Below are 16305 nucleotides of genomic sequence, written 5' to 3' on the forward strand. Positions count from 1 at the left end.
TGAGTGAGGAAACCCAGAACCACAGAAAAACGTATGGTGTGTACTCACTTATAGGTGGACATTATCATACAGTGTAAGATAACAGATAGATAGACAAGAAGAAAGAATTCTGGACGGCCTAAATGAGGAGGTGTGAATCTCACTCAGAGGGAAAACAAAATAGTTCTCAGAAGGATGAAGTGATGGAACAGGTTAAGAGAAGAGGCAGGAAAGGAGACGGAAATAGTGATCAGGTCAAGGGAGAGGGGTTTGGGAGAGGGATGGGAGTGGGAATACAAATTTTCTGGGCAGGAGGGAGCAGGGATCTCTGGTGACTTGCTGGATGGCTGGTAAGGGAGAGCATAGGGGGAGTCTACGGGGGTGACCCTAGGTTAGAATCCTACCAGAGCAAGAGACAGAAATGGCTACCTCTTGTTGCAAGAAAGAACTTCTAGACGAGGAAGTGGACATCAATGCACTCACAGCACCAACTCAAAATCTATCTTGCTAATGAATGTGCAGGGATAAAGATATAGCAGAGATTGAGGGAACAACCAATCAATGATTGCCCCAAAGTGAGATCCATCTATGTGACAGAGATAACCTCTGACAGTATTTATGATACTCTGATATACTTGTGGACAGAAAAGAAACATACTTGTCTCTGAAGAGGCTTCATCCACAAGCTGAAACCCACAGCCAAACATCAGATGGAGCTTGGGAAGTCTTGTGGAAGAGTGAGGGAGAATTGTGAGCAAACTAGAGGGGTCAAAAACACTACAAGAAGTCCCCTACAGTCAGATACTTTGGACCATGTATACTAGAGCCTGTGCAACCAACTCCAGAGCCTGGTGTAGCTATCTGCAGTTGGTCTCCATGTGGGTCCTCTGACAAGTAGATCCAGGACTGTCTCAGTCTTTGTTGCCTGCCATTGGATCTCTTCCCCATACCCGGACTGCCTGATTGTAAATCTGTGGGGCAGAATGTGCTCGGTCCACCTGGGACTAGATGTCCCAGGGTGGTGTGGTACCCAGGGAGTATCCCCATCTCCAAAGAGAAGGGAGAGCATTGTTAGAAAGGATTTGTATGGTGGGACTGGGAAGGGAAGAGGGAGAGTAGCTGGGATCAGGATGTAACCTGAATAAAGAATACCTTGTTGAAAGTAAAAAAGTTACCTTGGAAATGGGAAAGATTGATAAATGGTTAAGAGCACTGAATGCTCTTCCAGGGGTCCTGAGTTCAAATCCCAGCAACCACATGGCAGCTCACAAATATCTCTAATTAGATCTGATGACCTCTCTGTTGTTTCTAAAGACAACTACCCTGTACTTATATATAAGAAATGAATGAATGAATGAATGAATGAATGAATGAATAAATAAATTTTATCTGGTCTTAGTTTTTGGGCAATGAATAAAATGTCCTGAGATTAAATTCAAACCCATGTCATGGACTGCCTGGATCTTTCAGGTCTGCAGGAAACATCTCAAGGAAGAACAAGAGAGGCTGGAGAAGGATGGGGAGGGGTCTGATCCCTGCAGCTCCTCAGTGTCCACTAGCACAGCACGTGCCCTTGGGAGATGACGTCTTTCACTCTTCCAGACTGTTGCACCAATCAGAATTACGTGCTCTGTGGATGAACCTGTAAAAGAGGACAGTTGCTCTTGGGCCAATATGGAGGTTCCTGGCCTCTCAGCAACTTTACTGCTGACTTTTGAGGTCTCTGGTGGGTGAGCAAAATGAAGACACACAGAGTAGCCTCAGGTTGAGTCAGCCAGGCCCAGAGGGCTCAGTGGTGTCTCTCAGATTCCCAGGCCCTCCCTAAGACTGGACACTCTACACAGTGTAAGTGGATTAGGGGATAACCAGGAAATGCAGTTGCTCAGGTGGCTGACTCTGTAGGAGGGAAATAAATCACAGTGGGAAGCTTCAGTACAGTCAGGTGACCTGAGCCCTCCACAGAGTCTAAGTCCAGACTCACAGACATTCATCTGTCCACAAGTCTCCTAAACACAGGCCTTGTCTGACCTGCAGTCCAGAGTATTGTATTATACTGTCCCCTTAGAGAGAGGACATACTTTCCAGGTAGTTGTCTTCTGTGTCACACTGAGACTGGGTCTGTGGTACAGTTGATGCCGATGGGAACTGCTCACAACTGTCATTCTATCCCACCACCTGCATTAAACAAACAAACAAACAAACAAACAAACATACAAATAACCCATCTATCTCACTCCCTACAAACCTCATTGTTGCCAAATGGGAGTGCTTCTGTGACCTTCTTCTTACACATAAAAGCTGACTTCCCTCAGAGAGATGGATGGATGGATGGATGGATGGATGGATGGATGGAAGGAGAGTCAGATGGATAGACAGACAGATGGATAGACAGACAGACAGACAGACAAGTGAATTGCCTTAATCAGTTTCTTCCTGTCCTACTCTTCTGAGCAAAACACCTTGTACATGGCTGGTGCAATATGCCTGTTATTCATTCCCGCTTTTTTTGGCTGTTCATTCAAGACAGCTCTCTTAGAATCTGCTCAACTCAATAAAGGCCCATCTGTGGAACGTGTAACTCCTCAGTTAGGAGCTCTGGCATTCTTGCAAGGCCCTCCCAAGATCCCTTCTGGGGCAGTTGGCAGTGTTCTCTACTTCAGACAGCAGCTGCATGAAGCAAACAGACAACTTTCCGAACATTCCACCTTGGCTGCATGCCTCAGTGAACCTCCAGCAGGGTCCCTGCCGGTTGCACATTCCACAGGGTCACAACTACAAGATCCCTTCCCCAGGACTCCTGCCCCATTGCACCACCCCCAGAGTCCCTGCTACACTGCACCTGCCCCAGGGTCCCTGCTCTGTTGTAAATGATCCAGGGTCCCTGCCCTGTTGTACCTGGCCCAGGGTTCCTACTCAGTTTTACCTGCCCCAATGTCCCTGGCCCACAGCACCAGCCTCATGGATCCTGCCCCATTGTACCACACCATGGTCCACCTTCCTGAGAGTACCTACTACCTATCTTGAGGAGGCATTTTTTAAAATCTAACTGAAAGATCTCGCCAGTCAGAGCCCATGGTCTTTGGTGGCACCAAGTATATATTTGCAGGGCTTCATCACCTTCCCTTTTTCAATCCCTTCTCCCAGTTGGCCATGTGGGAGCAAAGAAACTGGCAGCAGAACACGGACTATTCACTCAGGATATCATCACCTCTAGACTTCTCATGTGATGGGCTGCTCTGACATGTGATACAGGGGTGGCAGGTAGGCTTTGACATTGAACAAGCCCATGCTGCTGCCTCTGCTCATATGTGTGCCAGCACCTTAGCCTAAATCTACATGTTCTAAACTCCGAGAGGAGGAAGGAGATCTTCCTACATAGCGGCTGCCCTCTGAATCTGTGCTGGCCAAGGTCAAGTCAGAGTGTTTGAAAATGCCAGCTCCAGCCCCTGAGGGTTCTCTGCCTGCCTGGTGTTTGTTGTGCTTTATGTCTGGTGAGGTGAAGATGTGGTTCATACTAGGAAAAAGTTTGAAGACAACTGCCCTGGGTTCCCATGCTAAAATTCAATTCAGGACTGACAGGGACCTAAATAACAACAAGACAGTGCCAGGATCATGAGTTCAAAACGAAGAGCAAATGGGGCCTTGCTGCCATCATGTGCTGATCTGACAGGAGTCGGCACACACAATTCACCTGCACATACAATGCCCCTTGGGAAAATCATCTGTCAAGGGCACGTGTTGCCTCATGAGAGTGAACTCTCAGGGTAGGAAATGACACTTGGGAATACTGTCCTGAAAGCACCAGTATCAGGTGAATGGGCTTTGAAAAGTTTTCAGAACACAGGATAGGGGTTTGCAACCAAGTGCAGGTAATCCTTGGGAAACACCCAGTTCCTGGGGAGGTTCTGAGAGCTGTTGGATCCACTCCTGGAGAAGACAGCATTGTGTTCAGGGGGTAACAGAGCAGGAGCCTGCTGATGCTATTCACAGTATTGCAATGGAGCAGTAACAATTCCCTTAGGAGCAGGATGTCCTAGCACTCTCAGATCAAGCAGACAGCCTGGGGCTTCTGGTCCCATAGTCCCAAGAGAATGCAGCTCATCTTTGAAGCTGCTAAAGCCTGGAACCTGAAGAAGGGAACATGAACACTGTCTCAGTTAAGTGTTTACTGTTGAGAAGAGGCACACACAACCAATGCAGCTCTTATAAGGACAACATTAATGAACACAGGATTGCAGGTTCAGAGACTCAGTCCAGTATCATCAAGCTGGGAGCATGGCAGCAACCAGGTATTCATGGTGCCAGAGAGAGTGAGAGTTCCACATCGTCATCTGAAGGCTGGTTGGGGAAGATTGGCTTGCATGTGGATAGGAAAAGGGTCTTAAAGCCCATGCCCAATATGAACACCTACTTTAACAAGACCATGCCTCCTAATAGTGCCACTCCCTGAGCTAAGCATATACAAACCATCACAGACATCTTCCAGGAGGGTAGCACTGTTCTATCAGAGAGAAGCCTCAGCTCCCATTAATATACTGAGGTCAACCCTGGATAGGGCACAGAGCCCTCCACACATCCTGGGACTCAGGGAGGCATCCTACGAAAGAGCTTTTTCCCCAGAAGCACACATGGGTCTCCAGGCCTCCCTTCTAGCCAGGCTCTAGGGAGTTTCCAGTGCTAAACTCTTTATCTCCCTTTGCCGAAGTTAAATATAATAAAAATTCACACTTCACAGTACAGTGAATAACAAAAATGATGAAAGTGGTAAATAGGACTGATCAGGTCTCTGAGCATGAGGGTTGATTCTATATGAAATGCGTTTGGATGCAGTATCCTCTTCCATGTACCACGGTTCTTACCCTGCTCGATGCTGCTTTAGACAGAACCATCTGGAATTCACTCACTGAGGGACTTATGCCCTGGATGGCAGCTACAGGTAGGACTTCTGCATCCAGGTCACCTAGCCAAGGGACAGAGATGCATGGATTAAATGGAGAGAAGCAGACTGGAATGGTGGAGAGGTTAACTGGACAACAGCCCTAAGCCCCCAGCAGGGTGAGAATGGAGAACGGCATACAGTTTCCCAGCCAGCCTCACTCTCCATAGACAGACTTCTTCCAGTCCTTCCTTTTGGCCAAGGGAAAGAAAAACTGCATGAACCAGCTCCCTCCCGCCTTCCTGTCTGAGACCATAACCAGCCACAGCCCGGTTCTGTGCTCATCTCTAGAGGCACATGGACCCAGGTTGATGAGCCCTTGTATCACAAACATTCTACAGCATTCTATGGGTGTCAGTCCTGATTCCCTGAGCCTGAGGTGTTCTGCACTGTTATTCAGAGAAGACTTCTCCTGATCTCTGTACAAAGATGTCTGTGTTGGATGTCAGAGGAGAATGTCCACCAAGCATCGGTCCTGTGGCTCTGGCCCTCTAATGTGTTAGCCCATGTTAACATCCCAACAGATCCCCACCTGTCTTTGTGAAACTCCTCCTTGATTGCCTTTTGTCAGAAAACATTTAGAGTCTTTTACAAGAGGCAGGGAAAATGGCACACAGCTGAAGGTGTTAGACAAAGCTGGGGACATATCAAATATTGGGCTGGTGCGAGGCTCTCTAAGCCATTCCTGGGCAGGCCTGTGCCAGAGCTCCCATAAGACCCTTTGTTTCTACCCCTGTACAGAGTAAGAACCAATTACAAGGCTCACCATCTGCCCACAGCAGAGGGAGAAGGGAACTTGGATTCCAGCCCTAGCCCAGTCCTGTAATACCTGACCTTATAGACCTTGCTTTCTTTGGGGCTCAACAGTCCCCGTCAAATGTAGACAGCAAGGTCTAGATAGTGTTCACAGCTTTTCTTGCCTGAAACTGTGCTGCGTTTGAAACTACAAACCAGAAAGCAGTGACTTGAACTTTAGACCACTGACTCAGGCTAGGGAGGACTCCAGGGCACCTGAGCTCAGCTGCAAAGGCAGAAGCTGAACCACAGTGAGGAGAGGTGGCACATTTTGCTCTTTCTTTGCTTTTCTGCTCTCAGGCCTTTCAATGAACTCTGCACATGAGGATCTTTCCTCATAGGCTTAGTGTCTTCAGACATGAGGCTCCTCTACAGGGGACTCAAAACCCCAGAAGAGTCTTCAAAAGGAAAGTGCTACACACTGCACTGCCCGCAGCACTCTGAAAAACAGAGACCCTTTCTGGGCTTGGTCCAGTCAGTGCTCAATAGTTAGCTTCTGGCTGCCCTCGGTGCTCACAAATAACACAGCTGCCTGGGTCCTGTGACCTGGCTATCATAGACTGTGAGAGTTTATTTTAACTGTGTCAGCATAGCCACTCTCTTCCTTCTGGCCCCAGGGACCACAGAGCTTCTTGTCCTCACACACGTCTGTTCTACCATCGGAATGTAACAACTAAAGTGAGCCCCACATTCAGGATGGACTTGGTTTTCTGTACATCATGTTAACCTCTGTGTAAGAGGGAGTGTTTGCATGTGTATGCATACCTCCTTCTGTGCCTAAGTGTCCATGCACAACCCTACACCTATGTCCTGTAAGAGGTCATCATCTGGACAGGTATGTGCACCTGTCTGCAATTCCCAACCCCACCTCATTCCATGGATGCTGAGCTTATGGGCTTTGCTGATGCTTCCAACAAAGCTACAGCAGCAACAGGAGTAACAGCAGCAGCAGCAGCAGCAGCAGCAGCAGCAGCAGCAGCAGCAGCAGCAGCAGGAGGAGGAGGAGGAGGAGGAGGAAGAGGAGGAAGAGGAGGAAGAAGAGGAGGAGGAAGAGGAGGAGGAAGAGGAGGAGCAGTAGGAAGATTTTGCTTCCCCGTGCCCATGAGAATTGCTGAATGACTACTTCTGGAGACAGGTATCATGCTGAGAACTATTTATCAAAGTGATTTAACAGAATATTAATGTTCATAGAAGACCGCTAATATTCCTGAGGTCCTGCAGCCCTGGAAGATAGAGTTACATGGCAGAGGCAAGCAGTGTGATATGTTCTTAATGCTCTCAGAGCTGATGACGTAATAGGTCTGAAGAAGCATTTCATGGGAGTCAGGGTCCAATCCCCCTCTGTCAGGGCACACAGAGCTCCTGGCCTTGCATCATGCCTGAGAGGTGACCTGGTCCTCACAGGGTCCTTGGATTGATTGGTTCCCCCTCAGTCATGGTCTACCCTATACCCCATGGTGTGTGGAACTTGTATGGGCTGGATTTACATTAGTGACCCACTGGAGCTGGACCTGGACCCAAAGAGCACGGAAGCCCTGGACACTGAGGACAATAAGACCAGCAGACAACATCTCCCCTGCCTCTCACTCTGCTCCACGAGCCAAGGCAGCTCCCACACAGCAGGCATCCAGGCTAAATCCCCTCAGAGAGAGTGTGAGATGTCTGTGGAAGAGCCCACAGGGACTGCAGGATTCTGTGGGAAAACATCTGGTAGCTTCTGGAGGAGCTGCAGCAGCCAGGCCACATGGAACTACACTGGGGGTGAGCTATAGGCCCAAGTAGCAAAGAGCCTGATCTGGCCATTGCTAGTCTGAATCCCTGGGTGCACGCTGGAATGGTCACTCAGGACTACTACAGTGAAGGCCAGTCAAGGGCATGCAATGTGTCACTAACACTGTGTGTGGCTACATTCTCAAAGTCTTGTCCAGGAAAAAACCACTGGCCTTGACCACTAAAGTTGAGTCCAGACTCATGGGCTACAGGATAGCAGATTGAACTGAGTCTGAATTCCCATGAGTATGACCTCTGTCTGATCCCTGGGCTCAGGATAGATGAGCATGAGAAGGCACCATTCCTGTGTCTGCAGGAGTAGCAGAGAGCTCAGAATACATGAGCCACTCCTAACCCTGACTGGAGCCACTCTGGGGAGGACATGGCATCATTTGTGAGATGGCCTTATATGGGACACTGTGCTCTGGTTTGTGGCACATACAGCTCCTGTCTTTCTTGCTGACAGGTCAGATCCTCAGCTGGCCTCATCACGGACAGTCCCATGAGGAAGGATGTGTGGTTCCTACTTGAGAGTTACAGCAGGAATGAGCCCAGGACACGATGGGCCACCACAGTGAGTACGGGCAGTGCTCCTGTCTTGGCCCTGATTTACCTGTCTTTTCTTCCTCATCCTCCTCCAACTCATCTCAGCAGCCACCCAGAGACCTTTGCAGGAGTGTGGGTCAAGCTAATCAGGGTGCAGGGCTTGAGGTCAAATTCTGGGTAAGGTCTCCATATAGCCTGGATGGCTCCCACACACTGCCCAACTAAGATTTTCAAATTGGGTCCTCAGGGTTGTGGAGAATCCCCTACAGGTCACGCTGCAGGTACAGCCAATTCCTTGGGAACACTGGTTTAGCAGTGGTCCTCTGCTTCAGGCACAGAGCCTTAGTGGGAGGGCTTGCTGAGTGGCACACCAGGACCAGAAGAGTGTAGAGCCTTGGAGAGGTGTACATGAAGAACTGCAAGACTTTATTTCTACCCTTCTTTACCTCTATCTTGTACTAAAGGGTTTTTACCAGACCCCTAGGGACCTAAGAAACTTGAGTTTGTACCACCATAGGGCACTGGAGAAACTAAACCAGCAGCCCTGTGAAACCCCGGTAGAGGACAGTGTGGGCTCTGTGTTTCTGGACTGAATCTAGACTGGCATGAAGGCTGATTGACCAGCCAGCACGATGCTGGACTCACTGAGAGTTAGGAACAGTTAAAGAGTGGGAGGAGAGAGCATAAGAGGCAGTCACAGCAGAATCCAGGCCAACAATGGAACTAACTCATGTAATAGAGAAGCACATGCCCTCCCAAAAGTCTGTCAGCTTAAGGCACCACACTGAAGAATTGAACCAATAACATGCCCCATTTACACATCTCCTACCTGTGGTTCGTGTAGGGTCCTCAGGGAAGATCCTAAAGTCCATCGTGGCTGAAAAGCAGAAATATGCACATCACTGCAATGTGAAGGCTACTCTCAGCTGATGGGACCCACACAGTCTGTGGACAAGTTTGCTTAAGTGAAAGGTGGCCGTCCTGGAACTCTGGCGGTTCTTTCAGGGTAGTATACGATGACCACATCTAGAGCCATTCCTGAAAGACATAAGTGCTAAAATTCAACAATAGGGAAAGAATACTACACTGGATGGAATCACTCGACCCAGTGTGGACAAAAAGAGGTCCTACGCCATGGCATGGAGGCTCCCAAGAACCTCTAGGATGAATGTGAGCCCCACACGAGGCCACAGCCCAGCCTGGAAGAACATTAAAATATCTGAAATTATCAGGGATCATAAAGTAGGTGGGGCAGGACATGGAGCTGTTGCATGCTGGAAAGGTTGGAGGAAACAGCATGGGGCAATATAGAGGGCAGTGTGCCATGAGAGCTAAGACAGAGAACCAACAGGATGACCTATCACACCCAGGACAGATTGTCTATGCCAGAATTAGAACAGTCTGGGTAGACCTGGAGCCCTGGGATTGTAAGAGCATAGAAAGCACCAACAGTCATGGTGAGGACTACCACCATGTTGCTGTATCTTTCTGCAGGTTGAAGAGGAAGAGAACAACCACAGAGGTGACCAGTATGTCCTCAGCCTGGACAATGCCTGTCTGCTCAGTCATACAGACAGTTCATGACTAGATCACCCAGCGAAACCTGAGACTGCACACTGGTTAGCTCCTCTCAATGGCATGAAGTTCATTCTGTGCTAGCCTGGCAAAGATCCACCCCTGCCAGATATTGTAGTGTAGGCAAGAGCCATACAGCAGCCCTGTCTGTGCCAGCCAGCCTTTAAGGTTGTTTGGTAACATTCCAGAACCAGCAGCCTTTGGCCATGTCTGGGCAAGGCAGTTTTTGGCCCTCAACCCTGATGCACACTATAAAGGTCTTTTTGCCTGCCCACTTTTAGAAGATAGGCAGCCAGTTCTGTCATTAGCTTAGGGCATGTGGTGGGCCCTATTCTTCCTTCACTGAAACTAAGCTCCTAGGATTCTCAGGTGCAAACGTGTCTGAGAGAAACAAGTGTCTATGTTAGCCCTGAAGCAGCTTGGGCTCCTGTCTTAGCTGCAAGAGTTGTCATGGTGAAACTTGGGCAGTAGAGGGAGCTCTATGACTGTAAAGCCTGCCTAAGCTCCAAGGACCCAGAGCTGGCTACTGCAGGATGTCTTAGATCAAAACTCTGTAGGTCCTTTTCCCATGTCTTGCTTTTAAGTACAGTAAGCAACACAAAGGCCTCCCTTGCAGTATGTCTCACTTCCACCCAAACCTTGCAAACAAAACACCAGTGGATGCAATGGGAAAGAATCCTTACCCCATTCCTCAGGCTGTGGGGGCTGCCTCCACCTGGCATGATAGTGTTCCTGCGGCAGTGGTATAGGGCTGTTTGGGGTCTCCTCTCCTCACCTTAGTCAAGCAGGTTCAGGGGCCAGTAAGCAGGTGCAGTTCATGGGCTCTGGGAAGGTATATGGTACGTTATCTACCCATGGAGCCCTCATGATTCCTTTACTGCCCAAGGTCCAAAGAAGTATTTGATGTCCATTTACTTGGGCAAGAGGAGACTTGAATGTCACTGCTGAGCTCAGATTCTTGGTAGTTGTGCCAGCATTGTGTGAGAGCCACATCTGGATCCCTTCTAACATTCGTCAGTGTGGAGCTCAAGTCTACCTGGCTGGGTAGGGCAGAACCTCCTCATCTAGGCCTTCTCCTGTGGGTCCTGAGCTCAGCCAGAACGTGGAGTTTGGACAACCAGTCAGGATGTCAGTTGATGCAATGACTCACACTGGGGCACAGGCAGAGCTGAGCGTTCTATTGTCTGGACAATGTGATAACAAACAGACTGGGAACCATGGGAGGAGGAGGACCCCCAAGCTAGCTCAGGTTTCAATCCCAAAAGATCAGTGTTCCCCATTCTTATGAAGTGCGTTAACTATCCCTGACCAAGAGGTATGTTAGCTTCTATTAGAAAAAGTTTGGGAACAAAAACCCTAGTGTTAAGTGGGGACTGTGCCAACTGTGAATGACCAGCATGGGGCAGGACTGGTGTCAAGACATGCCCCCCTGACACACACACAGGCACACATGCAGGTGCATATATAGGCACACATGCACATGAGCATGTGCAAACACACACACACACACACACACACACACACACACACACACCACACCTGGTACCAAGGGGGTGTGTCCTCCTTGCCTTTCCTTAGCTTCCCCTCATCACATATGTCCCTGAAGAGTCTGAGCCAAGGGTAGTCCCTCCCCTCTCTGAGGTTTTTATCCCTCAAGCTCAGGTAAGGTCACTCTGATCCTCTTTCCTTGCCTGGCCTCAAGCTTGTCACCTGGTCCTGGGGTTCACAAGTGCTACCAAGGAAGAAAGTACCCCCCCGCCAGCATGCTAGGAACATAGCATATTTGTATTTTATGGCAAAACTACTTTGAATTTGGTTGTCTGGCCCTCAGTACCCTACCCTCTCCTTTTTTAGGGCCACAGTTCCTGTCCTCTGGCTTCTGGTCCTCATCATTCTCCACCCTGGTTTCTTAAGTAGTTGGTTCGTTTTAGTCTTCCTGACCTTCAACCAGTGGTCTCAGTCCTGCTCCTCCTTGTGGCAGTTTCATATTTGCTAATACGAATTTGCTCATTAAACATTTTGTTGTATTAAAAAAAAGGACGAAAGTGCAAATGTCTCCATTTTTACCCAGCTGCTCATACTGCTGGCTCTGGTCATGAGTCAAGTGTGGACAGGAGCTTGGTAGGGTCTAGGTACTTCGTTTGTCAGTGTGTCCACCAACACAAGTCTCCTGTGGTACCAAAGCACTCCAAATAGAGCTTGGGATGTGCTGGGTGGCATGGCTGAGTATGCCTGTGAATAGCAGACAGGCCCAGTACAGCCACAGTACAGCCTTCTCTGGGCGTGAATGTGCCTGAAAACAGATGATGTTTTGTTGGACAGGAATGGAAAAGTCACAGCTATGCACTTTGGCTTCAGTACACAAGTTGAACTAGGGCAAATGCTGAACCAATACTATGGTGGTTACACTTTGCTGCCTTTGAACTCTGCCTAGGCAAACTTCATAATAGTCCAAAGAATGACATATGGGACATAGGAGTAGCCTTATATTTCACGGTCGTCAGAAAGGTCTCATATGACCCTATAATCATGCAAGAGTTGAGAAGACAGGTTATGGCCTGTGTATACCTCGTCCACATGTGGGCTGTCAGAAGAACTTAAGGGCCTACATCATCTATCTATAAGGCATATTGTGTGGTCTTGGAGTTGAGCACAGGGACTTGCACATGTAAGCAAGTGCTGTACGCCTAGGTCCGTTTTCTGAACTATATTTTCTCTTTTATATCCACTTCCTAGGATATCTTAAAAAGAAAGTAGGGCCTTGGTCTACCATGAAATCTTGAACCTGAAGGTAAAGTTTAATACAAAGATCACATGTCACTCACAGATGAATCTAGTAGGAAGTACATGAACTTCAGTAGCACTCAATATGAAACCCACAATGTGTGTACACCACCCTCACTGCCCTCATTTAAACTCATGTTTGGACCACTGTCCCTAGCTGGAGACACCTTGTCATCTCCCAGAATAAAGTGGAGGCTTCGTGCTCCAGTGGAACAACTGATTCAAGGTGCAAGTGATGAGTAACATTACAGTGAACACCAGGGACTGCCCCTGCAGAGGCAGGAAGTGGCCCTTCCATTCCTGCTGGGGAAGCAGTATCTAAATTGTCCTGAACAGGGGAGGATCCCCTCACTCTAGCTGATATATTGGGTGACACAAGGAATGTAGGTAGATTATGAAATCACAGTACCACATTTCTTTCTGAGGCAGAGACTCTTGAGAAACTTTGCCCAGGAGTTAACAGCTCAAGATAGCAAGGTGAGGTCACTGTGGGCCCTGCATTGACCTATGAAAAGTTATTCATATTAATCACCATATCTTTAAAACTTACAGCATGTGAGAGCAAAGTCTCCTCGGAGACTCAGCTAAAACTAATCGGTGAGCTTTTAAGAACACAAACAAGTAGGAAATTTAAATTCATGTGACTACTACTAGTAAAGCAACATGCTGGCAGGTAGATAAGGGCCTTTGTGTAAGGCCCCTGACAACATATAGAACTTGAGATGTCAAGTGCTCAGCTCACATGCTCAGTGCCATGAACTCAAGACAGAGCTTCTCTGTGAGTCACCATCTCTGAAGCATGGTGTGCAAACAGTGGCAACAAACCTTCTCCCAAGTTTGAAGCTGACTTTACTGTCATTGATTGTTTGCACCCTCCCCCAGATTGCCAGATTTGATTAACATTCTCTGAATTTCTCTCACCCATGTACAGATGGACCTCCCTCTGCACATGAAGCCTGTTCCTCTCAGGCCTGCTCTTCTCCTCCCCAGATTAGGAACTGGATACCTTTCAAGCCTACATTCTCAAGTCTTGTATCAACTTTGGGTACACAATAGGCACAACATGACATTGAATGCCAAATGACACTTGCCTACCAGACAATGATTACAGTCCAGGGGTCCCAAATGGAAACTGGCCAGGGAAGGTCAGGTAACCCCTATCCTGTCTCTATGTAGAGACAAAAATTGACACACCTTCCCAAGCAGACTTTCTCAGCTGTCTCAGCCCACACAGCAGTCCTTTGCTGAGCTTCTTTACTTCCAGTGACCAATGAGAATACATGAGAAGATGCCTGATTCTGGAAAGACCTGGGCCCCATGAACCACAGCAGCCACAGCTTCTGATCAAAGGTGATTCCAGGAACTGAAAATGTCTAATGTTCCTGTGGCGATTTGAAAACAGTAAGGCCAGGGAGTGGGACTATTTGGAGGTGTGGACTAAGTGTGGCCTTGATGAAATACATGTGTCACTGTGGCTGTGACCTTTACGTTTCTTGTCTGAGCTGCCTGGAAATCAGTTTTCTCCTAGAGGCCTTCAGATGAAGATGTAGAACTCTCAGATCCTCCTGCACCATGTCTGCCTAGATGCTGCCATGCTCCCACCTTGATGACAGTAAAGTAAACCACTGAATCTGTAAGCCAGACACAAATGTGTTCTTTAAGAGTACCTCTGTTCATGGTGTCTGTTCACAGCAGTAAAACCCTAAATCAGTTACTCCTGATTACAGAATAGAAGCTTAGTTTAGTGATGTCGTTCCTTGAGGAGAGATGGCCTCTTATTAAGGTGCTATTCTTCTAAGAAATTTCAGGCTCTCTTCTGGCATGGGCATTCATTATAATATTAATCTTCCCAGTGTCCTTTTCACTCCAAACTATAATTTTTTATTTCTTTTTTGCCTCCTTTGCTTTGATTCATTATAGACCTGTTAAGAGTAATTGCTAAGAACAACATGACAGTGGTTATACAAGGCTCTCTTCAAATCTGCACCAAATAATTTTGTTTATTACTTTTAAATTTAGCCTCAGGTAAGGTGTTAGGGTGTGGGAAGAAGGAACCCATATTTCTGTAAGAGCATCACAGGAAATATCATTAGCCAGTCGTAAACATTGTTCCCTTCCGAATCCCCTTGTTCTGGGCTTCCCCAGTCTGAATAGTTCTTGGCACTCCTGAGCATTCCAAGCTCCTGCCAGTATAGACCATTAAGCTCTTCTTAGACCATTCAACAACTTCTAGTTCAAAGTTCCAAAGTTTTCCATATTCCCCTAAACAAGAACCAAACAAGCACAACCTGGCAGGATCAGGTGTCACACAGCAAGAGTCCACTCCATTACATCACCATCTGCATTAGTTACATTTGTATTTCTGTGACAGAAATGCCATGAGCACAGCAAACTATAAAAGAAGTAGGGAGTTAGTGATCCTATTACAGAGACCACTTGTTACCAGAGGTTAAGTTCCATGACTACAAGGCATGGTGGACATATAAAGGCAGACCTATCAGAATCACACCAGACTTTTCGCCGGAAACTATGAAAGCCAGAAGATCCTGGACAGATGTCATACAGACCCTAAGAGAACACAAATGCCAGCCCAGGTTACTGTATCCTGCAAAACTCTCAATTAACATAGATGGAGAAACCAAGATATTCCATGACAAAACCAAATTTACACAATATCTTTCTACAAATCCAGCACTACAAAGGATAATGAATGGTAAAGCCCAACATAAGGAGGCAAGCTATACCCTAGAAGAAGCAAGAAACTAATCGTCTTGGCAACAAAACAAAGAGAAGAAAAGCACACAAACATAACCTCATATCCAAATATGAATATTACAGGAAGCAATAATCACTATTCCTTAATATCTCGCAACATCAATGGCCTCAACTCCCCAATAAAAAGACATAGATTAACAAACTGGATACGCAATGAGGACCCTGCATTCTGCTGCCTACAGGAAACACACCTCAGAGACAAAGACAGACACTACCTCAGAGTGAAAGGCTGGAAAACAAATTTCCAAGCAAATGGTCGGAAGAAGCAAGCTGGAGTAGCCATTCTAATATCAAATAAAATCAATTTTCAACTAAAAGTCATCAAAAAAGATAAGGAAGGACACTTCATATTCATCAAAGGAAAAATCCACCAAGATGAACTCTCAATCCCAAATATCTATGCCCCAAATACAAGGGCACCTACATACGTAAAAGAAACCTTACTAAAGCTCAAAACACACATTGCACCTCACACAATAATAGTAGGAGATTTCAACACCCCACTCTCATCAATGGACAGATCATGGAAACAGAAATTAAACAGAGACGTAGACAGACTAAGAGAAGTCATGAGCCAAATGGACTTAACAGATATTTATAGAACATTCTATCCTAAAGCAAAAGGATATACCTTCTTCTCAGCTCCTCATGGTACTTTCTCCAAAACTGACCATATATTGGTCAAAACACGGGCCTCAACATGTACAGAAAGATAGAGATAATCCCATGCATGCTATCAGACCACCACGGCCTAAAACTGGTCTTCAATAACAATAAGGGAAGAATGCCCAAATATACGTGGAAATTGAACAATGCTCTACTCAATGATAATCTGGTCAAGGAAGAAATAAAGAAAGAAATTAAAAACTTTTTAGAATTTAATGAAGATGAAGGTACAACATACCCAAACTTATGGGACACAATGTAAGCTGTGCTAAGAGGAAAACTCATAGCACTGAGTGCCTGCAGAAAGAAACAGTAAAGAGCATATGTCAGCAGCTTGACAGCACACCTAAACGCTCTACAGCCAAAAGAAACAAATACACCCAGGAGGAGTAGAAGGCAGGAAATAATCAAACTCAGAGCTGAAATCAACCAAGTAGAAACAAAAAGGACCATAGAAAGAAACAACAGAACCAAAAGTT

General features: G+C 47.0%; 1 long non-coding RNA gene across 3 annotated transcripts in view; it reads right to left on the bottom strand.

Annotated features, from left to right (window-relative positions):
* Positions 1-1342: 1342 nt before the first annotated feature.
* LOC148006982 (uncharacterized) overlaps positions 1343-16305 on the bottom strand; it is a 28253-nt gene continuing 13290 nt past the window's right edge. For 2 of the 3 annotated variants that reach the window (XR_015645648.1, XR_015645655.1), the window contains 4 exons: positions 8856-9064; positions 4839-4939; positions 2058-2154; positions 1343-1621 (listed from right to left, as the gene is read on the bottom strand). This is a non-coding gene — a long non-coding RNA (uncharacterized LOC148006982). The remainder of the gene's footprint in view (positions 1622-2057; positions 2155-4838; positions 4940-8855; positions 9065-16305) is intronic. The other variant, XR_015645661.1, reaches the window with a different exon arrangement.

The sequence above is a fragment of the Rattus norvegicus genome, chromosome 1 (assembly GCF_021556685.1).
Source record: "Rattus norvegicus strain SHRSP/BbbUtx chromosome 1, alternate assembly SHRSP_T2T, whole genome shotgun sequence".
NCBI classification, from domain to species: Eukaryota; Metazoa; Chordata; class Mammalia; order Rodentia; family Muridae; genus Rattus; species Rattus norvegicus.